The sequence below is a fragment of the Macaca nemestrina genome, chromosome 6 (genome assembly GCF_043159975.1).
Source record: "Macaca nemestrina isolate mMacNem1 chromosome 6, mMacNem.hap1, whole genome shotgun sequence".
Classification (NCBI taxonomy): Eukaryota; Metazoa; Chordata; class Mammalia; order Primates; family Cercopithecidae; genus Macaca; species Macaca nemestrina.
In genome coordinates this window covers 104163734-104188663 of record NC_092130.1, presented here as the reverse complement: position 1 = coordinate 104188663, position 24930 = coordinate 104163734, and the positions used below count along the sequence as shown (strand labels likewise).

General features: G+C 38.6%; 1 long non-coding RNA gene across 9 annotated transcripts in view; it reads right to left on the bottom strand.

The window, feature by feature from the left end:
• The window catches only part of LOC105475168 (uncharacterized), a 90672-nt gene that overhangs the window by 63893 nt on the left and 1849 nt on the right, over positions 1-24930 (bottom strand). For 7 of the 9 annotated variants that reach the window (XR_011624926.1, XR_011624921.1, XR_011624922.1 and 4 more), the window contains exons 2-3: positions 5109-5414; positions 4651-4736 (exon numbers count right to left, since the gene is read on the bottom strand). This is a non-coding gene — a long non-coding RNA (uncharacterized lncRNA). Of the gene's footprint in view, positions 1-4650; positions 4758-5108; positions 5415-24930 lie in introns of all 9 variants that reach the window. The other 2 variants (XR_011624925.1, XR_011624929.1) reach the window with 2 other exon arrangements.

Genomic DNA, 24930 nt, shown 5'->3' with positions numbered 1-24930 from the left:
ACTATACGCCAGCCTGGGTGACAGAGTGAGACTCTCAATGCAGGGTAGATTCCACCAACTACTGGAAGGAGTTACTTTGGGAACACAATGTGGCAATGGCCAGCTCACCCCACCAACAGAAAATTGCCAGGCATCTCCACTCTCTGGAACACTGGCCCTAAGAACCACTGTGGTGGGAGTATGTGTGTGTGCAGAGAGGAGAAAGAGATGTAGAGATGGACGAAGAGATTCAGAAAGAGATCTTTCCTCTTCAAATCCATTCCCTGCTTGTTTTGGCTGTTGTGACAATTAAATGAGTTAAATTAAATAATTGACAGTGGAAGCACCCACTTATGCAGAGTACAGTCTGGGCTCCTATGGCCAGACAGGCAATGATAAAGGTCAACAGTACATTTTACAAGTCTGAGTTATTCTGTCTTAAATAACACAATGTGAAAGGCACCAATGCTCCAAATCCAGGTGGTATTATGCCAATCCTAGTCCCGTGATTCCCTTTCACAATTTTTATCTCCATAATAAAGAGCTCGGATCTACACAATGCTCTTGGCATGGTCCAGTGAGACAATCTCCTGTTACCAATTACTTAGACAAAACTCTCTCTGTCTCTCTCTTCCAATATAAACAAACAAACTGTACTTTGCAAGGACAATTCAACCTAAATCCATATTCTAGGGCTACATATTTTCCCCCTCTGATTTTGAAAGGACATACACAAGCCACTAAACCCAATTTATACTTCTAAACGAAGCTTGTCAGCTTACTAGAAACTTCAATCTCCTCAAAAAGCAACAAGTGAGTACTTGCTGTAGACGTGTGTAATTCAAAAGGCCCATTCTGGTAATTTTCCCAAAACAAAGAAAGTCTGCTCCAAAGATGAATCAATGACTCCATCTTTTAAAAAGAAAACATGTGGCAACTTTTGAATGATTTAATGCCAGATTTCAAAAAAGGTAAAGTCCTGATGTGCAGCCTCTTGCAGAATGAATAAAGTAGTGTGAGGTAAATGTCCAAGTTAAAGTTTCTGCATATTAACATCTGGTTGTCTTAGCCCATTTTCTGTTGCTATAGAAAAATACCACAAACTGGGTAATTTATAAAGAAAAGAAATTTGGCTGGGCACAGTGGTTCATGCTGTAATCCCAGCACTTTGGGAGACCAAGGCAGGGAGGATCACTTGAGCCCAGGAGTTTGAGACTAGCCTGGGCAACATAGTGAAACCCTACCTCTACCACAAAAAAAATATTAGCCAGGTAGTCCCAGCTACTTGGGAGGCTGAAGTGGGAGGATCACTTGAGCCCAGGAGTTGAGGCTGCAGTGAGCCATGATTGTGCCACTGCACTCCAGCCTGGGTGACAAAGTGACCCTGTCTCAAAAAAAAAAAAAAAAAAAAAAGTATTTCTTACATTTCTGGAGGATATGAAGTTCAAGGTTGAGGGGCCAGCATCTGTTAAGGGCCTTCTTGTGTATTATCCCATGGTAGAGGGCAGAAGGATAAGAGAGCATGTGAGCAAGCAAGAGGTCAAACTTGAAGGCTCAACTCCTTTTTATTCAGAAATAATCCATTCATGAGGGTAGAAAATAAATGTCTCCCATTAGGTCTCATCTTCCAACATTGCTGCACTGAGGATTAAGTTTCCAACCCATGCTTTTTTTTTTTTTAAGAGTCAGAGTCTCAATCTGTCACCCAGGCTGGAGTGCAGTGGCTCACTGAAACCTTAAGCTTCTGGGCTCAAGCAGTCCTCCTGCCTCAGCCTTCCAAACAGCTGGGATGACAGGTATGAGCTACCATGACCTGTTGGTTTTCTTACCAGTGCTTAAGTCATGATTCTTTTCTTAATTACTTCATTACTTGCATAAGCTGAGTTCATCATATCTTTAACATCTATGTAAACTAGGCTATCTATCTGTTCAATTACCTCTTCATTTTTTAAACTCATTCCATATCATTTCCACTCATTTCCTTTAAAATCCTAGTATCTAACAATAATAGTTCTTCCTTATAATTTTTTCCTCTCTTAGACTACTATATGAGAATTCTGCCCATTTATTTTGGAAAGCAGTTTTGGAATCATTTTATTGAGTTCTATAAAGTATTCTTTGGTTTTTAATAGGAATATGGTAAATCTATACATTAATTTGGGAAATATTTTCTTTACTATTCACAGTCATCCTACGTCTTTGCTTTCATTTGGGTTTTTAAAAATTATTTCATTAAACTTTTTATACTTTTGTGAACCCTGAGAATCTGAGCCAGGTCTCAGTTAACTTAGAAAGTTTATTTTGCCAAGGCTGAGGACACGTGCCCATGACATAGCCTCAGGAGGTCCCGATGACATGTGCCCAAGATGGTCAGAGTACAGTTTGGTTTTATACATTTAAGGAAGACATGAGACATCAATCAACATAGGTAAGATGAAAATTGGTTCCATCCAGAAAAGGCAGGACAACTTGAAGCAGGGAGGGAGCTTCCAGGTCATAGGTAGATAAGAGACAAATGTCTGCATTCTTTTGAGTTTCTGATTAGTCTCTCCAAAGGAGGCAATCACATATGCATTTATCTCAGTGAGCAGAGGGGTGACTAAATAAAATGGGAGGCAGGTTTGCCCTAGTTTCCAGCTTGGCTTTTCGCTTTAGCTTAGTAATTTGGGGGCCCTAAGATTTATTTTCCTTTCACAGTTTATAAGCTTTCAAGATTCCACATTAGTTTCCATATATTTTATAATTTGCTGACATTGTGAATAAGATCTTCTTTCATTTAACTTTTCTAGTTGGCTATTCCTGACATTTAGGAAAGATATAGGTGTTTGCGGATTTATCTTGTATTAGCCCATTTCACTGAATGTTTTTAATATCGCTAATAGTTTTGTTGCACGTGGCGATGGCTTAATTTGGATCTTCTATTTCTTCAAATAACAACTTTGTTTCCTCTTTTCCCAATATTTAATTCTCATTGCTTTTGGAGGACCTACTATGATTTAAAGAATTTTCAGCATTAAATTGGAAAATAATGGTAACAAAAGGCACTTTTGCTTTGTTTACCTTTTTTTTTTTCTTCCTTTTTTGAGACAGGGTCTTGCTCTGTTGCCCAAGCTGGAATGCAGAGGCACGATCACAGCTCACAGCAACCTTGACCTTCTGGGCTCAAGTGATCCTCCCACATCAGCCTCCCAAGTAGCTGGGACTGTAGGTATGCATCACTGTGCCCAGCTAGTTTTTTAATTTTTTGCAGACACAGGGTTCTCACTGTGTTGCTCAGGCTGGTCTCAAACTCCTGGCCTCAAGTGATCTTCCCACCTTTGCCTCACAACGTGCTGGAATTACAGGCATGAGCCACTGTGCCCAGCTGCTTTGTTCATTTTTTTAAAGGAAAGTGTTTCTAGATTTGCTCTACCCTTTATAAAACTTTAAATTCTTAGTTTTTCCTGTTTTTATGTCATAAAATAGCAAAACTATATTCTAACAAGGTATTTTTAAACTGGACTTTGAATTTTATCAAATGTTTTGGGCTTTTATTGACATATAGTTTTATTATTGAAGTTACTGATCTGTGATTTTTGACAGTTTCCTTTTCATTGAATCATTCACTGATTTAGAGAGAGAATTTCCCTAATTCCCCAATCTTGAGTAGCCTCCCCTCACTCTTTATCACATCCTTCATTTTGCTCTCTTCATGGCAGTTATTATTTTATTTTAAATTAGCTTGTTTGTTTACATCAGGGGTCCCCCACCCCCTGGTTCGTGGCCTGTTAGGAGCTGGGCTGCACAGCAGGAGGCAAGCGAACATTCCTGCCTGAGCTCTGCCTCCTGTCAGATCAGCAGCGGCACTAGATTCTCATAGAAGCATGAATCTTATTGTGAACTGCATATGTGAGGGATCTAGGTTGCATACTCTTTGTAAGAATCTAAGGCCTGATGATCGGAGGTGGAACAGTTTCATCCCAAAACTGTGAGGGATCTAGGTTGCACACTCTTTATAAGAATCAAGTGCCCGATGATCTGAGGTGGAACAGTTTCATCCCAAAACCACCCTCCTACCCATTTCACCCATACACTCCCACACCCCCAATACCCCCACACCTCCCTACACAGCCCCCACTCCAGTCCCTGGAAAAACTGTCCTCCACAGAATCAGTCCCAGGTGCCAAAAAGGTTGGAGCCACTGGTTTACATGTTATTGTCCGTCTGCTATGCATGGCGCCCCTACTGGTAATGCTTGCTTTGAAATCTTTATTGGTCAGATCATCATTGCAATATTAAATTGTGATATACCCTGATCTAGCATTACAGTACTATCCTGGAGCTAATAGAAGCCAAAGCTGCTTCCTAAATCCTGGCCTTTCCTGCAGCTTTCTTTGCAAGTCATCTCTGTGCAGAAGTGGCCTTTCACTCAGCACAGAGTACTGCATATAATTCATGTTCCTCAGTTTCTGAGCTAATGTTCTGACCTCCTCTAAGCCTTGCTGCTACTGGACACTGGGAGACCTGGGATTTATGTATAGTTTGATTCAAAGATTGTACAAATAAGAACCCATAATTGTTAAATATTTTTGGCAAAAGATAAAGTATTTCTAAACAAATAATGAGATCAAGATAGCAGCACTAGATAAAAAATAACACTTGGATTCCAGCCCAGATGTTTTCACTATTTACCATGTGATCTTGGCCAAGTTATTTATCCTCTTAGAGTTCTCTTCTGTAACATGAGGTCACTGCATTAGATTTATTGATGCCTCCAGCTGCAATTTAAAATGAATAACCTATTAGAGAAATGTATAAAAGTAATATTAATAAACTACTCATATCTAAATTGTTAAAGCAAACCTTGGTAAACCTTTAGGTACTGCTATCTTATCAAAATATGATGATGGGATAGTGGAATTTTTGTACCCAAACATCAAATCATCTCTTCCAATTAAATCTCATGAATCATATGATTTGAAGTAGTACTTCTGCAATGGAAAACTCTGGGGTAGTCTCTCTAGCTTCTCTGCTTGTTCTAGGAACTGCTCCTCCCTCTCTTTTTCATCCTCCCATCATAGTGCAGCTATAATGGGACCCTTCCTTCTGGCCACAGCTAATCATCTGTGATCCAGGTGTGGATACCTCACCTAATCAGAGCCAGTGAGTCCCATCCCCAGGAATTTGGGTCTTGGATAGGAAAAAATATAGAAAGCAAGTTGGTCTCTCATTCTTGAAGCCATAAAGTGAAAACCTTGGGTGTGCTAGGCAGCTGTGTTCCCGTGGAAAAGTTGGTCTACAGAAAAAAGAAGCAAGCAGAGGATCTAATATTGCTGGTCCCTAGGCTAGCTGGATTCTTATCTGTAGAGTAGGTTGTTCAACTCGTCCCCGTATACTTTATATAAGTTCTTCCTTTTGCCTAAGCTGGTTAGAGTCTTGATTTGTTGCCTTCTCCCCTGAAAAATAAAAAATAAAAATAAACAAAATAAATCTAAAATAATGCAACTTCTAATAAGATGAAATCGCTCATCTTCAGATAATCTTCCCAGCAGGTATGATTACTTCTCCCATAACCCTGTTCATCTCTGTGACTTCTACAAGAGTGCCTTGAGTTATCTGCTCACCTTACTCCTTCCTTTTAAAATGAAATTTTCCCATTAGCTTAACTAGTATAACATGTACTTTCTCCAGCAAAAATTGATCTGTGTGGCTTAGAGATATTTTCACCTTGAATATGTCACTTCTGAGCCCTTCTCCTTCAGATTCTGTTGCACAGAGCAATACAGTCGTCTGTTAAAGAAGATTTACAGGAACTTAGACACTACTTAAACTATGTACAGATTTCTGTTGCACCTGTAAGATGGGCCTCAATTTCATCTTCTCAGGTCTTGAAGTGAGAGAAAAAATAAAAGATGTGTGATAATTTGAGAGAAATAATCTTTTGGATCAAAACAACTTAAGATATACTAGAATCATGGTAAATCCTCAACATAGCAATGTGATGGCCTCCTGCTTCCTCAGCAGTCAAATTCCAGTAGTATACCCACAAGAATTACAAAGTAACTTTATGCACTCCATATATCAGAACATACTTCTGAGGAAAGAATACAAATTATTTGAGCAAAAACTGAGCATAAATATAACTAACCAACATAGAGAAAAGAGTTAATGAGGAAGTGGGAAAGGTGTTAAGGGACAGAAATTAATAGCTTATCCACAACTATTGTTGAAATTTTCCTTTGTTTTGATTTTTGTAGATATCTTACTGGCTTATATATTCTTCACAATAAAATCCCTAATGATTTTTCTTTGTAATTTATGCAAATACGCATGCCCTCAGAAAAAATCCAATTCCAAGATTAGAAAGTCTTCCTTCTGTTTAGTCCTAAGGGACCATGAGATATGTTTTTCCCCACGGGCAACACAAGCCCTGTGAAATGCAGGCAGAGCTTTCATGCTTTAAAATTCATTTATCTAACTGTACAATCATTACCAGTATGGGCAAAGCAAATCCAAATTACCACTTACACTTCAGGCCAACTAGAAAAGAGACAGTTCTCATTTTAGAATTCTTTAAATCTTCCCTGACAGGAGTGCTAGAAAAAGCATAACATACGGAATCACAAATTGGTCTTTTGACAAACCGCCAATCTATTGACTCTTAAAGGAAGAACAACAGTGAATACTAAGGACAAAACAGAAGTAATAGCTGAGAAGTGCAGTTGAAATTGAACTAAAAATGCAGAGGAAGAGAAAAAGGAGCCAGTCCAGCATAGGTATGACTTCAGAGCCACAAGGGAAAACTTCATAAGGAAATCTTTCGTTACTTTAAAAGTTTGGAAGACATCTTCGTAGCAGAAAGCCTCCATGGTTTGGTGGAATGCATTGATGCTTGGATATTATGATTCCAGAATTTCTGGTACAGAAATTAAAAATTATAAGCAGACTTTCCTATTGCCCTTATTTGGTTTCTATCTCCAGGGATAATTTAAGAGATATGTACACAGGAATCTTGACTTTTTAATCTGTAAATTTTGCTATAACAATCTAGGTTTAAAAGTATAAACTTTTCTTGATAGAATGTCTCTTATTATGAAAGCTACAAATTCTGTATAAATTAATTTTGTGCAGAATTTTCATGACATACGAAACATGAAAAATGATATGGCAGATTATTTGGACCAATTACATGTTATTCCACATGTAATTATAATAAAATTATAAGTGACTTCTAAATTATTAATGAAATTAAAACTAAATGTTTAAAATATTTAATTCTAGTTGTTAACCTGCTAACTCAAAATTACATATAGTCACATACATCGAACTACTTTTTTTCTTACAATCAAAATCAAAAATGAAACCATGTATAGAATATCATTTAATGACTCTAAAAAGTAGTATCAGGCTGGGCACTGTGGGTCACACCTGTAATCCCAACATTTTTGGAAGTGAGAGGATCATTTGAGCCCAGGAGCTCTAGACCAGACTGGGCAATAAAATTGGACACTCTCCGCACCCTTCCACCACAGTCTTTACAAAAATGAAAACAAGATTTTTTTTTTAATTAGCCAGGCATGGTGATGCGTGCCTGTAGTCCCAGTTACATGAGAAGCTGAGGCAGGAGGATCGCTTGAATCCAGAAGTTTGAGGTTACAACGAGCTATGATTGTGCCACTGCACCCCAGTCGGGGCAACAGAGAAAAACCTGTCTCTCAAAAAAAAAAAAAAAAAAAAAAACATTGAAACAAGGTCTCGCTCTGTTGCCCAGGCTAGAGTGCAATGGCATGATCTCGGCTCACTGCAGTCTTGGCCTGCCTGGCTCAGGTGATCCTCCACCTCAGCCTCCTGAGTAGCTGGGACCACGGTCGCACTACCATGTTGGGCTAATTTTTCGTATTTTTTTTCTGTAGGGGTGGGGTTCACTATGTTGCCCAGGCTGGTCTCATTCCTGAGCTCAAGCCATCCACTGACCTTGGCTTCCCAAAGTGCTAGGATTACAGGCGTGAGCCACGACTCCCAGCCTATCCTGTCTCTTAAAAAATGAAATAAATTTAGACCGGGCACAGTGGCTCACGCCTGTAATCCCAGCACTTTGGGAGGATGAGGTGGGTGGATCACCTGAGGTCGGGAGTTTGAGATCAGCCTGACCAACATGGAGAAACCCCGTCTCTACTAAAAATACAAAATTAGCCAGGCGTGGTAGCACATGCCTGTAATACCAGCTACTCAGGAGGCTGAGGCAGGAGAATCACTTGAGCCCAGGAGGCAGAGGTTGCAGTGAGCCAAGATCGCGCCATTGCACTCCAGCCTGGGCAACAAGAGCAAAACGCTGTCTCAAAACAAAAAAAAAAAAATTAAAAAGATTTTTTAAGTAGTATCAAAAATTTTGGTTTAAGCTACTACATTTATTTTTGTCACTTCTCTCTTCTGAAAGCACCAGAAACTGACAGTACATGTCTTTCATTTTTTCTAAATTTTGGAACTGGAACTCTTCTATTTTTTCCAAATTCTGCTCTTAGAAGAGCAGAGAAACCTGAAATCAAAGTTCCTAATACCATACTGAAGTACGCTGATTCTCTCCATAAAGCTGGAGAAGGGCTCAGGAATTGGAGGTACAGAAAAGGCTGAGATGTAGGGTGAGACTGACAGCAGGAGAACCTACTGAAAAGAGGTTGAAAAGAGCACTGGAGCCCTACCTTATGAAGCCAGCTAACTACTCTTGTCTCACCCTTAGGAAAAGAGGAGGTTTATTTTCTATGGCATTTGAACAAGTGAGGCCCCAGATTTGAGCACTCCAGGAACACAGAGAGCAGGAATGAGGCACCAGCCAGAAAATAAGGGACTAATTAGTCATAATCAACCTTCCACCTGTAGCCCTATAACTCCTTCCAGGTGCCAGGACACAAGGAATCCTTTTTATTCCTCCCAATCAAGACATCAGAGGAGCCTTCTATGGAGACCCAGAAAGTCCCTCAACACAAAAGCTATCTTACTGTCCCACATCCCTCAAGAGTTGCCCACCTGTCTACAAGTTCCTCATTACAACAGAGCTTCCAATCAGCTTTTCGGTGCCTTACTCTTAAATATTTCTGAATGGAGAACCAAGCCTCACCAGATATTTTTAAAAAGCCACCAAAATCAAAGGCATAGACAAAAACGAACAGAAGAAAAAGAACTTGGGGGGTGGGTGAAGAATGCAGGCAATAGAAGAAAATTGATTTTTAACCCCGATTAATATCATAAAGAGATAAGAGAAGACTAACTCAGTCTTTTACCCCCATGCCTTTCAACAAAAGATCTACATTTGAGATACCTTTAGATAGCATTCTCATTAAGATTTGCCATTATTTGCCACTAGTTTTGCTTTGTTGGGATTAATCAATATGCCCAACTCATCTTTATTTTTACTAAACTGTAACACAGACACTCAAAACATTTATCAATACTGAGACATTTCTAAAGAAAAAAGTTTGCATTCCTCAATTTTGGCTATACTGTTAATAATGATAGTAGAATTGGCATTATTTTCAATTCTCCTAGAACAAATTATTAATCATCCCAAGCAATAAAAATAATCATAGTTGGTATTTAGTTGAGTGCTTACTTTGAGCTAGGCACTGTGACAAGCTCATTATACGCATAGGCTCATTTAATCCTCTCAACAGCCTTAGAAGATAGGTACTATTATTATTCTTATCAGACAGATGAGGAAACCAAGGCTTCCAAAGGCCAATTGACATCTCCATGATGGCAAAGCCAAGATTTAAACCTAGATACACTGGGCATTAATGCTTTGCCTTTAACCCTTGTGCTCACTACTTCTTAAAGAAGAAAAAAGGAAATCAGAGTTGTATTGTGAAGATGCAAAAGGAAGGAGATTAAATAGTAAATTGGTAATATGTGTCACTTGAGGTTGAAGGTGTCGGGAGAGAGAAGGCTAGAGGGACATAATGCAGAGGGAATGGCCTTTGCTAGGGGAACCATGGATTGGCTCTTTTTCCCTTAAAATTCTTTAGGGATTTATCTGGGTTGTTGTATCCATTGTTTTTCTGTTTTCTATTTCTGAGTAGTATTTCTTGGTTATGGATGTACCATACTTCCTTTAACTATTCATTCATTGAAAAATATCTGGGTTGTTTCCAGTTTTTAGATATTATAAATAAAACTGCTATAAACACTCATGTACAGGTTTTCTGTAAAATTAAGTTTTCATTTCTTTGATAACTCTTCTAACAATGGCTACGTCAAAGGGTAATCACATGTTTCATTTTTTTCCCAACAGCAATGTATAAGTGATTCAGTTTCTCTGAATTCTTGCCAGATTTTGTGCTGTCACTTATTTTTTAAATTCCAGACATTCAGATAGATGTGTAGTGATGTCTTATTGTGGTTTAATTTGCATTTCTTTAATGGCTAATGATGTTGACTGATTTTTGAATATTGGATTCGACTTGCATCCATGAAAAAAAAAATCACTTTTTCATGGTATGTAATTCTTTTTATATATTGCTGAATTCTATTTGCTAGCATTTTGTTAAGAATTTTTGAGTTCTTGTTCATTATATATTGACGTGGAGATTTCCTTTTATGTTGTCTTTGTATGGTTTTGATAGCAGGGTGAAAGTAGCCACATAAAATGAATTGGGAAATGCTCCCTCCTCTCTTATTTTTCTGGAAAAGTTATGTAATTGATGTTAATTCTTTAAATGTTTGGTAGAATTCTCCAGTGAAACCACCCAGGGCTTGATATTTATTTTCAGGAAGTTTTAAAATTATAAATTCAATTATCTTAATAGTTACATTTATATAATAGTTATGTAATTAAAATTATCTATTTCATGTTGGGCAAATTATAGTCATTTGTACTTTTTAAGGAATTGATCCATTTCATCTAAGTTGTCAGATTTTTGTGTGCAGAATTGCTCTTACTATTCCCATATCATCTTTTTGATATCTAGAGGGTTTGTGTGATATCCTCTATTTCATCCTTGAGTTTGGTAATTCATGTCTTCTCTCTTCTTTCTTTTTCATAAGAAAAAGAGATGGACATTTATTGATTTTAATTTTTTTCCAAAGAAGCTTTTTGTTTCATTGATTTTTCTCTCTGTTTTTAACTTCATTAATTTCTGTTTCTACCTTTATTATTTCTGTTTCTTCACTTGCTTTTGGTTTTTCTTTCTTTTTCTAGGTTCTTGAGGTGGGAAGGGGAAATCATGGCATTCTCAGATGAAGGGAAACTAAGATTTTGTCACTAGCAGACTTCTTTTAAAAGAATGGCTAAAAAAAAACTAAACAGAAATTACATTATAAAAGGAGGAATTTAGGAACATTGATAACCAAGAAAAAATGCTTTACTCAAAAATATGGTTAAATACAACAGGCTTCCCTTCTCTTGAGTTTTCTTTTCTTTTCCTTTTTTTTTTTTTTTTTTTTTTTTTTTTTTGAGATGGAGGAGTCTTGCTCTTGTCACCCAGGCTGGAGTGCAATGGCACCATCTTGTCTCACTGCAACCTCCACCTCCCGGGTTCAAGTAATTCTCCTGCCTCAGCCTCCTCTCCTGAGTAGCTGGAATTACAGCCCACCACCATGCTCGGCTAATTTTTGTATTTTTAGTAGAGACAGGGTTTCGCCATGTTGGCTAGGCTGGTCTTGAACTCCTGACCTCGTGATCCGCCTGTCTCAGCCTTCCAAAATGCTGGGATTACAGGCATGAGCCACCAAGCCTGGCCCTTAAGTTTTCTAAATTACGTTTAATTGCTGAAAACTTACATTATCTGATGTGATTCTAAATGTATTTAGAGGAAATATTTAAGACAATTATAAAAAGGAGACAGTAAAGAGATATTACATTTATTGTCTTAGATTATTGGTTTGAGATTTTTCATCATTTCTAATAAATGCACTTAAGTTTAACCTAACATATGCTATAAATTTCCCTTATAGCCCTGTTTTAGCTGTGTCATAAAATTTTATATGTTATATTTTCATTTTGATTCAGTTCAATATATTTTTAAATTTCCCTTCAGACTTATTTGGCCCATAGATTATTTGGAAGTGTGTTGTTTAGTTTACAAATGTTTGGAGAACATTTTGCTGTTATTGATTTCTAGTTTGATTTTCTTATGGTAAAAGAACACACTATATAATTTCAATTCTTTGAAATTTATTGAGCTTTGTTTTGTAAAAGGATATGGTCTATCTTGATATTTGTTCCATTAACACTTGAAAAGAATGTTAAGTCTGCTGTTGTTGGATAGAGTATTTTATAAATGTTGATTAAAGCCTTTCGGTTGATGGTATTGTTGAGTTGCTGATTTTTCATCTAGTTGTTCTATAAACTACTAAGAGGTGCTGAAGTCTCTAACTATAATTGTGGATTTGCCTATTTCTCGTATTAGTACTATCAGTTCACCTAGCAATACAGAAAGGGGCAGGGAAGTGCTGGGAAGGGAAGGGCAGGTCCCTGGCAAGGGCTTAACTGCTGGCCCTGTGCCCATGGACCTAGGTGAGGACAGGCACTCCTGACTCCGCACCCAAATGTTACATTGCCCAAGACCACCCTGGTCCACCACACCCCCATCTTGTGCCTATAAAAACTCTCGAGACTCGAGCAGGGAGGCACACAAGCAGCTGGATGGCGAGAGGATGGCGAGGGGATCATGCTGGAAGAAGAGCACATGACAGGTGCTGGCATAGCATCGACCAGCAGAACGAGGCAGAGTTTGGCCATGGCAGTCGATGGAGACCCTGGGCCGCCGAGCACTCCGACTTCAAGAGAAAACTGTCTCCCTTCTGGCTCCCCCATCTGCTGAAAGCTTCCCACTCAATAAAACCTTGCACACATTCTCCAAGCCCATGTGTGATCTGATTATTTTGGTACACCGAGGCAAGAACCCTAGGATACAGAAAGCCCTCTGTCTTTGCGATAAGGCAGGGGCCTAATTGAGCTAACCGATGCCACCTATGGACGGCTAAACTAAAAGAGCACACTGTAACACATGCCCACTGGGGGTTCAGCTGGAAACATTCACCCCTAGACACTACCATGGGGTTGTAGGCCGATAGCTTGCCCATCTGTATGCTCCCTAGAGATTTGACCAGCAGGGAACTGAGGAAGCGAGCCACACCCACATCACATGCCCTGAGAGGGGAACCACAGGACTTTTCCTGTTTCACTAGTTTGAAGCTGTTATTTGGTGCAGACACATTTACAATTGCTGTCTTTTTGGTGGGTTGACCCTATATTATTATATAATATCTCTCCTTGACTCTAGTACTTTTCTTTGCTCTGCAATATGCTGTATGTGATATCAACATAGCCACTCCTACTTTCTTTTGGTTAATTATTACATCACATATCTTTTTTTCATTCTTTTACTTTCCACTTGCCTATGTTGTTATACTTGAAGTGAGTTTCTTATAGAAAGCATATACGTGGTTCATATTTTCTAATCCATTCTGCCAGTCAAAATACAATGTTGTAGATCATTTATGTTTTTTTGTTTGCTTGTTTGTTTTTATTATACTTTATGTTCTGGGATACATATGCAGAATGTACAGATTTATTACATAGGTACACACGTGCCATGGTGGTTTGCTGCACCCATCAACCCATCATCTATATTAGGTATTTCTCCTGATGCTATCCCTCCCCGAGTCCCCCACCCTCAGACAGGCGGTGATGTTCCCCTCCCTGTGTCCGTGTGTTCTCATTGTTCCACTCCCACTTATGAGTGAGAACATGCAGTGTTTGGTTTTCTGTTCCTGTGTTAGTTTGCTGAGAATGATGGTTTCCAGCTTCATCCATGTCCCTGCAAAGGACATGAACTCATCCTTTTTATGGCTGCATAGTATTACATGGTGTATATGTGCCATATTTTCTTTATCCAGTCTATCATTGATGGGCATTTGAGTCTGCTCCAAGTCTTTGCTTTTGTGAATAGTGCTGCCATAAACATACGTGTGCATGTGTCTTTACAGTAGAATGATTTATAATCCTTTGGATATATACCCAGTAATGGGATTGCTGGGTCAAATGGTATTTCTTGTTCTACATCCTTGAGGAATTGTCACATTGTCTTCCATAATGGTTGAACTAATTTACACTCCCACCAACAGTGTAAAACTGTTCCTATTTCTCCACATCCTCTCCAGCATCTGTTGTTTCCTGATTTTTTAATGATGGGTATTCTAACTGTCATGAGATGGTATCTCACTGTGGTTTTGATTTGCATTTCTGTAATGACCAGTGATGATGAGCTTTTTTTCATATGTTTGTTGGCTGTATAAATGTCTTCTTTTGAGAAGTGTCTGTTCATATACTTCGCCCACTTTTTGGTGGGGTTGTTTGTCTTTTTTCTTGTAAATTTGTTTAAGTTCCTTGTAGATTCTGGATGTTAACCCTTTGTCAGATGGATAGATTGCAAAAATTTTCTCCCATTCTGTAGGTTGCCTATTCACTGTGATGATAGTTTCTTTTGCTGTGCAGAAGTTCCTTAGTTTAATTAGATCCCATTTGTCAATTTTAGCTTTTGTTGCCATTGCTTTTGGTGTTTTAAACATGAAGTCTTTGCCCATGCCTATGTCCTAAATGGTATTGCCTAGGTTTTCTTCTAGGGTTTTTATGGTTTTTGGTCTTACATTTAAGTCTTTAGTCCATCTTCAGTTAATTTTGTATAAGGTGTAAGGAAGGGGTCCAGTTTCAGTTTTCTGCATATGGCTAGCCATTTTTCCCAACACCATTTATTAAATAGGGAATCCTTTCCCCATTGCTTGTTTTTACCAGGTTTGTCAAAGATCAGATGGTTGTAGATATGTGGCATTATTTCTGAGGTCTCTGTTCTGTTCCATTGGCCTATATATCTATTTTGGTACCAGTACCATGCAGTTTTGGTTACTGTAGCCTTGTAGTATAGTTTGAAGTCAGGTAGCATGATGCCTCTAGCTTTGCTCTTTTTGCTTAGGATTATCTTGGCTATATGGGCTCCTTTTTGGTTCCATATGAAATTTAAAGTAGCTTTTTTCTAATTGTGAATAAAGTCAATGGTAGCTTGATGGGGATAACATTGAATCTATAAATTACTTTAGGCAGTATGAACATTTCTACAATATTGATTCTTCCCATCCATGAGCATGGAACACTCCATTTGTGTCCTCTCCTATCTCCTTGAGCAGTGGCTTGCAGCACTCCTCAAAGAGGTCCTTCACATCCCCTGTAAATTGTATTCCTAGATATTCTACTCTGCTTGTAGCAATTGTGAATGGGACTTCACTCATGAACTGGTTTGCTGCTTGTCTATTATCGGTGTATAGGAATGCCTGTAATTTTTGCACATTGATTTTGTATCCTGAGACTTTGCCGAAATTGCTCATCAGCCTAAGGAGATCTTGGGTTGAGACAATGGGGTTTTCCAAATACACAATCATGTCTTCTGCAAACAGAGACGATTTGACTTCCTCTCTTCCTGTCTGAACACCCCCCATTTCTTTCTCCTGCCTGATTGCCCTGGGCAGAACTTCCAATACTATATTGAATAGGAGTGGTGAGAGAGGGCACCACTGTCTTGTGCTGGTTTTCAAAGGTAATGCTTCCAGCCCCTGCCCATTCAGCATGACATTGGCTGCGGGTTTGTCATAAACAGCTCCCATTATTTGGAGATACGTTCGATCAATACCTAGTTTATTGAGAGTTTCCAGCATGAAGGGGTGCCAAACTCTATCAAAGGCCCCCTCCACATCCACTAAGACAATCATGTGGCCTTTGTCACTGGCTCTGCCCATGTGATAGACCACGTTCATTGACCTGCATATGTTGAACCAGCCTTGCACCCCAGGGATGAAGTTGATCCAGTCATGGTGGATAAGCTTCTTGATGTGCTGCTGAACTCAGCCCACCAGCATTTTATTGAAGATTTTCGCATCGATGTTCACCAGGGATATTGGCCCAAAATTTCCTTTTTCTGTTGTGTCTCTGCCAGGTCTTGGCAACAGGATGGTTCCGGCCTCATAAAATGAGCTACGGAGGAGCCCCTCTTTTTCCATTGTTCAGAACAGTTTCAGAAGGAATGGTACCAGCTCCTCTCTGCACCCCTGGTAGAATATGGCTGTGAATCTGTCTGGTCCTGGGCTTTGCTTGGTTGGCAGGCCATTAATTACCACCTCAATTTCAGAACTTGTCATTGGTCTATTCAGGGATTCGATCTCCTCCCAGTTTAGTTCTGGGAGGGTGCATGCATCCAGAAATTTATCCGATTCTTCCAGACTTTCCAGTTTATACAGAGGTGTTTATAGTATTCCCTGATGGTGGTTTGTATCTCTGTGGGATCAGTGGTGACATCCCATCATTCTCTATTGTGTCCATTGGATTCTTCTCTCCTTTGGTCCCTATTAATCCAGCTAGCAGTCCATCTATTTTGTTAATCTTTTCAAAAAACCAGTTCCTGGATTCATTGACTTTTTGAAGGGTTTTTCGTGTTTTATCTCCCTCAGTTCCACCCTGATCCTAGTTATTTCTTGTCTTCAGCTAGCTTTTGAATCTGCCTGCCCCCTCTTCTCTTTTAATTGTGTTGTTAAGAGTGTTGATTTTAGACCTTTCCCACTTTCTTCTGTGGGTATTTAGTGCTCTAAATTTCCCTCTAAACACTGCTTCAGCTGCGTTCCAGAGATTCTGCTACATTGTGTTTTTATTCTCATTGGTCTCCAAGAACTTATTCATTATTTACCCAGTAGTCATTCAGGAGCAGGTTGTTCAGTTTCCATGTAGTTGTGTGGTTTTGAGTGAGTTTCTTAATCCTGAGTTATAATTTAATTGTACTGTGGTCTGAGAGACTGCTTGTTATGATTTCTGTTCTTTTGCATTTGCTGAGGAGTGTTTTACTTCCAATTATGTGCTCAATTTTAGAATAAGTGTGATGTGGCGCTGAGAAGAACATATATTCTGTTGATTTGGGGTGAAGAGTTCTATAGATGTCCACTAGCTCTGCTTGGTCCAGAGCTGAGTTCAAGTCCTGAATATCCTTGTTAATTTTGTGTCTCGTTGATCTGTCTAATATTGACAGTTGGGTGTTAAAGTCTCCCACTATTATTGTGTGGGAGTCTAAGTCTCTTTGGAGGTCTCTAACAACTTGCTTTATGAATCTGGGTGCTCCTGTATCGGGTGCATGTATATTTAGGACAGTTAGCTCTTCTTGTTCATTGTTCCCTAGACTATGTGTGTCATTGCACGTGAGATGGATCTCCTAAATACAGCACACCAATGGGTCTTGACTATCCAATTTGCCAGTCTGTGTCTTTTAATTGTGGCAGTTAGCCCATTTACATTTAAGGTTAATATTGTTATGTGTGAATTTGATCCTGTCATTATGATGCTAGCTGGTTATTTTGCCTATTAGTTGATGCAGTTTCTTCATTGTATTGATAGTCTTTACAATTTGGTATGTTTTTGCAGTGGCTGGTACCAGTTGTTCCTTTCCATATTTAGTGCTTCCTTCAGGAGTTCTTGTAAGGTAGGCCTGGTGGTGACAAAATCTCTTAGCATTAGATTGTCTGTAAAGGGTTTTATTTCTCCTTCACTTATGAAGCTTAGTTTGGCTGGATATGAATTTCTGGGTTGAAAATTCTTTGCTTTAAGAATGTTGATATTAGCCCCCACTCTCTCCTGGCTTGTAGTGTTTCTTCAGAGAGATCCACTGTTAGCATGATAGGCTTCCCTTTGTGGGTAACCTGACCTTCCTCTCTGGCTGCCCTTAACATTTTTACCTTCATTTCAACCGTGGTGAATCTGACAATTATGTGTCTTGGGGTTGCTCTTCTCGAGGAGTATCTTCATGGTGTTCTTTGTATTTCCTGAATTTGAATGTTGCCTTGTCTTGATAGGCTGGGGAAGTTCTCCTGGATAATATCCTGAAGAGTGTTTTCCAACTTCGTTCCATTCTCCCCATCACTTTTAGGTACACCAATCAAATGTAGGTTTGGTCTTTTCACCTAGTCCCACATTTCTTGGAGGCTTTGTTCGTTCCTTTTCATTCTTTTTTCTCTAATCTTGTCTTCACACTCTATTTCATTAAGTTGATATTTAATCTCTGATAGCCTTTCTTCTGCTTGATTGATTCGGCTATTGATACTTGTGCATGCTTCACGCAGTTCTCATGCTGCGTTTCTCAGCTCTGTCAGGTCATTTATATTCTTCTCTGAACTGGTTATTCTAGTTAGCAAACCTTTTTTCAAGGTTCTCAGCTTCCTTGTGTTGGGTTAGAACATGCTCCTTTAGCTTGGAGGAGTTTGTTATTACCCACCCTCTGAAGCCTATTCTGTCCAATTTGTCAAATTCATTCTGTGTCCAGTTTTGTTCCCTTGCTGGCAAGGAGTTGTGATTCTTTGGAAGAGAAGAGGCATTCTGATTTTTGGAATTTTCAGCCTTTTTGCGCTGGTTTTTCCTCACCTTTTTGGATTTATATACCTTTGGTCTTTGATGTTGGCGACCTTTGGATGGGGTTTTTGTGTGGATGTCCTTTTTGTTGATGTTGATGCTATTTCTTTCTGTTTGTTACAGTCAGGCCCCTCTGCTGCAGGTTTGCTGGAGTTTGCTGGAAGTCCACTCCAGATTCTGTGTGCCTGGGTATCACCAGCAGAGACTGCAGAACAGCAAAGATTGCTGCCTTTTCCTTCCTCTGGAAACTTCATCCCAGAGGGGAACCTGCCAGATGCCAGCTGGAGCTCTCCTGCAAAGGTGTCTGTTGACACCTGCTGGGAGGTGTCTCCCAGTCAGGAGGCACGAGGGTCAGGAACCCACTTGAGGAGGCAGTCTGTCCCTTAGCAGAGCTCAAGCACTGTGCTGAAAGATTCGCTGCTCTCTTCGGAGCCCACAGGCAGGAAGGTTTAAGTCTGCTAAGGCTGCACCCATAGCCGCTCCTTCCCCCAGGTTCTCCATCCCAGGGAGATGGGAATTTTATCTATAAGCCCCTGACTGGGGCTGCTGCCTTTCTTTCAGAGATGCCCTGCTCAGAGAGGAGAAATCTAGAGAGGCAGTCTGGCTACCGCGGCTTTGCCAAGCTGCGGTGGGCTCCGCCGAGTTCGAACCTCCCGGAGGCTTTGTTTACACTGTGAGGGGAAAACCATGTACTGAAGCCTCAGTAATGGCAGACACCCCTCCCTACCAAGCTTAAGCATCCCAGGTCTACTTCAGACTGCTGTGCTGGCAGCAAAATTTCAAGCCAGTGAGTATTAGCTTGCTGGGTTCTGTGGGGGTGGGATCCACTGAGCTAGACCACTTGACTCCCTGGCTTCGGCCCCCTTTCCAGGGGAGTGCACACTTTAGTCTCACTGGTATTCCAGGCGTCACTGGGGTATGAAAAAAGAACTCCTGCAGCTAGTTCAGTGTCTGCCCAAATGGCCACACAGATTTGTGCGTGAAACCCAGGGCCCTGGTGGTGTAGGGAGCTAAGGGAATCTCCCGGTCTGCGGGTTGCAAAGACTGTGGGAAAAGCATAGTATCTGGGCCAGAATGTACCATTCCTCACGGCTTCCCTTGACTAGGGGAGGGAGTTGCCCGACCCCTTGCACTTTCTGGGTGAGGCAACGCCCCATCCTGTTTCAACTCGTCCTCCGTGGGCTGCACTCACTATCTAACCAGTCCCAATGAGATGAGCCAGATACCTCAGTTGAAAATGCAGAAATCACCCGCCTTCTGCGTTGATCTCGCTGGGAGCTGCAGACCGGAGCTCTTCCTATTCGGCCATCTTGCCACCCACCTCCAACAATCCTTTTTTCCAATATGTTGAATGTAATTACAGATGTGTTAGAGCTTAAATCAGTTATTTTATATTTTGTTTTCTGTCTATTCTGTTTTTCATTTCTCTGTTTTCTTTTCCTTATCGTCTTGTGGGTTACTTCCTGTGGGTTACATTTTAGAATTCCATATTAATTTTTGTTTTTGAGTGTATCTATTTCTTTTTTACTAGTTGCTTTAGGTATTAAAATTATACATATTTTTATAACTTAAAATTTTTCATATATATGCTATGGTTTAAATGTGTCCCTTCCAAAATTCAGGCATTGCAAATGTGATGGTATTAGGTAGTAAAGTTTTTAAGAGGTAATTAAGTCATGAAAGTTCTTCCTCATTAATGTTATTAAGGCCCTTATAAAAGAGGCTTCATGCAACAAGAGGGTCTTCAGCAGACAACAGATGCCGATGCCTTGATCTAGGACTTCCCAGTTTCCAGAACTGTGAGAAAATAAATTTCAGTTTATTCTAAATTACTGTCTCAGGTATTGTGATATAACAGCATAAGTGGACTAAGTCAATATCGATATCAAACCTATCCTCGTGTACTTGTGGTGTAATTTTGCCAGTTCAAGTGAAGTGTACAAACCTTATTTCCCTTTATAGTTCCTTATCTTTTTTCTTTTATAATATGATTGTCCTAAGTATTCTCTCTACCAAATCAGATGTTAAAATTTCTGCTTTAATCCCTCAAGAGAAGGGAAGCCTATTATATTGACTCATATTTTTACTTAATGTGTTTTTTCTTTGCACTTAATGTTCCAATATTCTTTCTTTCATAATTTCCTTTTTGTTTAAAGAAATTTCTGTAGTCATGCTTTTAGAAAAAAACTGCTAGTGACAAAATCTCTTAGTTTCCCTTCATCTGAGGACATCATTATTTCCCCCTCCATTCCTAAAGGATTTTTTTTGCTGGATATTAGATTTGGGTTGACAGTTTTTTCCTCTCAGCACTTGAAAGATGTTGTGTCACTTCCTTATGGAGTCCATGGTTTCTGATGTGAGATCCACTGTCATTCAAATTGCTTTTCCCTTACAAGTAAGGTGTCATTTCTTGCACTCTGCTTTTAACAATTTTTTTCCATGCTCTTAGTTTTCAAAAGTTGAATGATACATCTTGGCATGAAATATCTTTGAGTATATCCTATTAGGTTTCATTTGTCTTTTTTTTAGTAACAGCTTTATTGACATATAATTTTTAACCATAAAACTCACCCTTTTAAAGTTTATAATTCAGTGGTTTTTAGATTCCCAACATTGTGTAACCTCCACTATCTAATTTTAGAACACTTTAATCACCTAGAAAAGAAACCCTATACCTATTAGTAATCACTATTTCCCCTCCTGACCCTTGGAAACCACTGACATACTTTGTCTCTATATATTTGCTTATTTTAGACTTTCACATAATCATGTAACATGTGGCTTTTGTAACTGGCTTCTTTTACTTAAAGCATAATGCTTTCAAGGTTGAGTCATACTCTGGCATGTATTAGCACTTTATTCCTTTTTAGTACCAATTAATAGTCCATTGTATATATATATACACACACACACACACACATACTATATTTTGTTTATTCATTAATCAATTGATGAACATTCGAGTTGTACCACTTTTTGGATATTACAAATAATTACAAATAATCCTGCTTTTTGTACCACTTTTTGTGTAGACATATGTTTTCTTTTATTTGGAGTAGAATTCCTGAGTCATAGAGTAACTCTATATTTAATTGTTTGAGGAACTGCCACACTGTTTTCCAGAGCAGCTGTAGCATTTTACATTCCCACCAGCAGTGTATGGGGGTTCCAATTTCTCCATATCCTCCCCAATACCTGTTAGCTGTACTTCATGTTATAGATATTCTAATGAGTGTGAAGTGGTGTCTCCTTGTTTTGATTTGCATTTCCCTAGTAGCTAATGATGTTGAGCTTCTTCTCATAAGCATATTCGTCATTTGTATATCTTATTTGAAGAAATGTCTATACAGATCCTTTCTCCATTTTTAATTAGGTTGTTTTTTATTATTGAGGTATAAGAGTTTTTATCTATACTAAATATAAATCTCTTATTGTATATGTGATTTGCAAATATTTTCTCCCATTCCGTGTGTTGTCTTTTCATTTTCTTTCTTGGTGGTGCCACTTGAAGCATGAAGGTTTAAAATTTTGATGAAATCCAACTTACTTACTTTTTCTTTTGTTGCTTGTGTTTTTGGTGTCATATGTAAGTCTTTTCCTAACTCCAGGTCACAAAACTTTACTTCCATGTTTACTTCTGATAATTTTATAGTTTTAGCACTTAGATTTTGTTCTATGATCCATTTTGAGTTAATTTTTATATATGGTGTGAAGCACACGTCCAACTTTATTCTTTTGCATGTGAATACCCTGTTGTTTCAGCACTATTTGTTAAAAAAATAACTACCTTCTTCCCATTTAACTGTTTTGGCTCCTTTGTTAAAAACTCACTCAGCTTCTTGAATCTGTAGGTTTATGTCTTTCACCAAATTTCAGAAGTTTTCAGACATTATGTATTTGAGTATTTTTAGCCTTACCCTCTTTCTTTTCTCCCTCTAGGACTCTGATTTCATGAATGTTACATCTTTTGTTGTAGTCACTTAGTTCCATGAGAATCTGCTCTTTTTAGTCTGTTTTCTCTCTTTTGTTAGAGCGGATAATTTCTGTTCTTCTATCTTCAAGTTCCTTGATTTATTCCTTTGTCTCCTTCGTTCTGTTATTCAACTCATTTAGTTTTTAATTTTGATTATTGTATTTTTCAGTTCTAAAATTTCCATTTGGTTTTTCTTTATGTCTTCTACTTATCTAATGAGACTTCCTATTTTTTCATTTGTGTCAAGTGTTTTTGTAGTTGCTCACTGAAGCATTTTTATTTTTTAACATCTTTGTTAGATAATTTTTTTACATCTTTGTCAGATAATTCTAACTTATTTGTCTTCTTGTGTCATTTATTAATGGTCTTTTTTCATATCGTTTGAGATCTTCCTAGTTCTTGATATATATCATGAGTGATTTTCATAAAACCTGGACATATGGGATATTTATGAGGTTTTGAATCTCATTAAAATCTCTTTTAGCTGGCTTTTTCTAACATGGTACTGGCAGGGGAAGTGGGTGTGGGGAGCAGGCCAAGTTGGAGGAGATATCCAAGTTCCTCATTTGGCCTTCACTGACACCCAGGATGGGAGACTCCTTATTACTGACGTATGATGATGAAAGTACTGGTTCTTTATTTGACCTTCTCCGACACCACCCTGGGAAGGAGGGGTTAGGACACCTCTAAATAATTACTTAATATTTTTCCATAATGCCAACCTGAAGATGTTTCAGTGTAAGGCAATTCTTTAAACTACCTAATAGTCTGGTGAGGGTAGGGGTCTATGCTCTCCACTAGGACTTTGCTGACATGAGTAGGATGGGGTCACAATTCTGTCTGTAGTTGCCTAGAGTATGCATTTATTGTCAAAAAGTTCTCTGTCTGCTATACTCCTTTTCTGGCCCTTCAGCTGGAGCAGTGTTTTGATGGGGCTTTTTTTGTCTGTGCCATTGGTGTTTCCAGGTTGCTGATATCTAAAGTTTCAAGTCTGGTGCATCTAAAGCAAAAAGTAAACATAGGGAATTAACCATCATGTTGTTCCTTGGGTCCCAAGGTCTCTAGTTGATCTGTCTTTTTTCCACCATTTGGAGACTTTTATGTTTGCTTCATATGTAATGTTCAGAATTTTTCATTATACTTAGTGGGAGGAATAGGGACAAGTATATCTACTCCATCTTCCCAAAACTGGAAGTCTAAGTAGACCTTTTTATAAGCAGAATCGTATTATAATCACTAGGACATGTTAATACTTAAAGGAGCTTTGAAGTTAATTTTTCCCAACTCATAACTCCCTAATTTATCATTTTTAAGAATTCAAACTTTATATATTGGGCTTACTTTAAATGAGAAATGCCTGTAGATTATTTATACATTTCTGAATATTGACTACAGTTGTCCTCTTCAATATTTGAATTAAATTCTTCTAAATAATTACTGAAACTTTTTTTCATAATGTCAACCTGAAGATGTTTCAGTGTAAGGCAATTCTTTAAACTACATAATGTGAAATAATTGTCTTTCCAGAAGTATAAATGGAAACAATATTTTAGAAGATTCTATTCTATTTTTTTTATTTATTTATTTTTATTTTTTCATTTATTTTTGAGACAAAGCCTTGCTCTGTCACCCAGGCTGGAGTGCAAATGAATGGTGTGATCTTGGCTTACTGCAACCTCTGCCTCCCGGGTTCAAGCGATTCTCCTGCCTAAGCCTCCTGAGTAGCTAGGATTACAGAAGCTCACCACCACACACAGCTATTTTTGTATTTTTAGTAGAGACGAGGTTTCACCGTGTTGGCCAGGCTGGTCTCAAACTCCTGACCTCAGGTAATCTGCCCACCTCGGCCTCCCAAAGTGTTGGGATTACAGGCGTGAGCCACTGCGCCCAGGCTTGTTCTATTTTAGAAGCTTGGCTGCATTTAAAAGATTACTTATCTTACCAGGTTTCTATATACTCACCAACAATTGCCTATTAAAGATATTTATTTAACAATTTTTGAACTTCCAGACCTACTTTTTCAATAATCATTCCTCCTTCTCAAACATCTTTGATTTATATTAATGTCTAGTAATACTTTCATTCACTGCCCTCTAACAACCTGCCCTGCACTCTGCTCATGAGTTCTTTATGTAACTTATCTTACTTAATCTCGTTTCAGACAAAAGAAAGTGAAGCTCAGAAAGACTGAACCAAAAGCATTCATAAGTGGTAAAGCCAGCGTCTGCATATAGGTCCTCTGCCTGCAAGCTCCACACTTGTTTTGACAATGCTACACCTGACAAAATAAGCATCTTGTCATTCCTAGGTGAAAGCTTATAGGCATGTTTTCTTCCTCAGATGCTATTTTGTAACTTCTAACATGTTTTTATTTTTATCTTGGTAAATTTTTCACCTGAGAAAATAAAATTAATACAGAAATTTAAAATATAAGGTATCTATGTTTTAAAGGTAAAAACAAAGTTTATAATTTTTAACTTCATTTTTGTCATTTAAAAATTATCAATAATTCTTCAAAGTTTTACCACATGAGCATATTTAGGTATAAAGAGAAAATACTACTGGATAG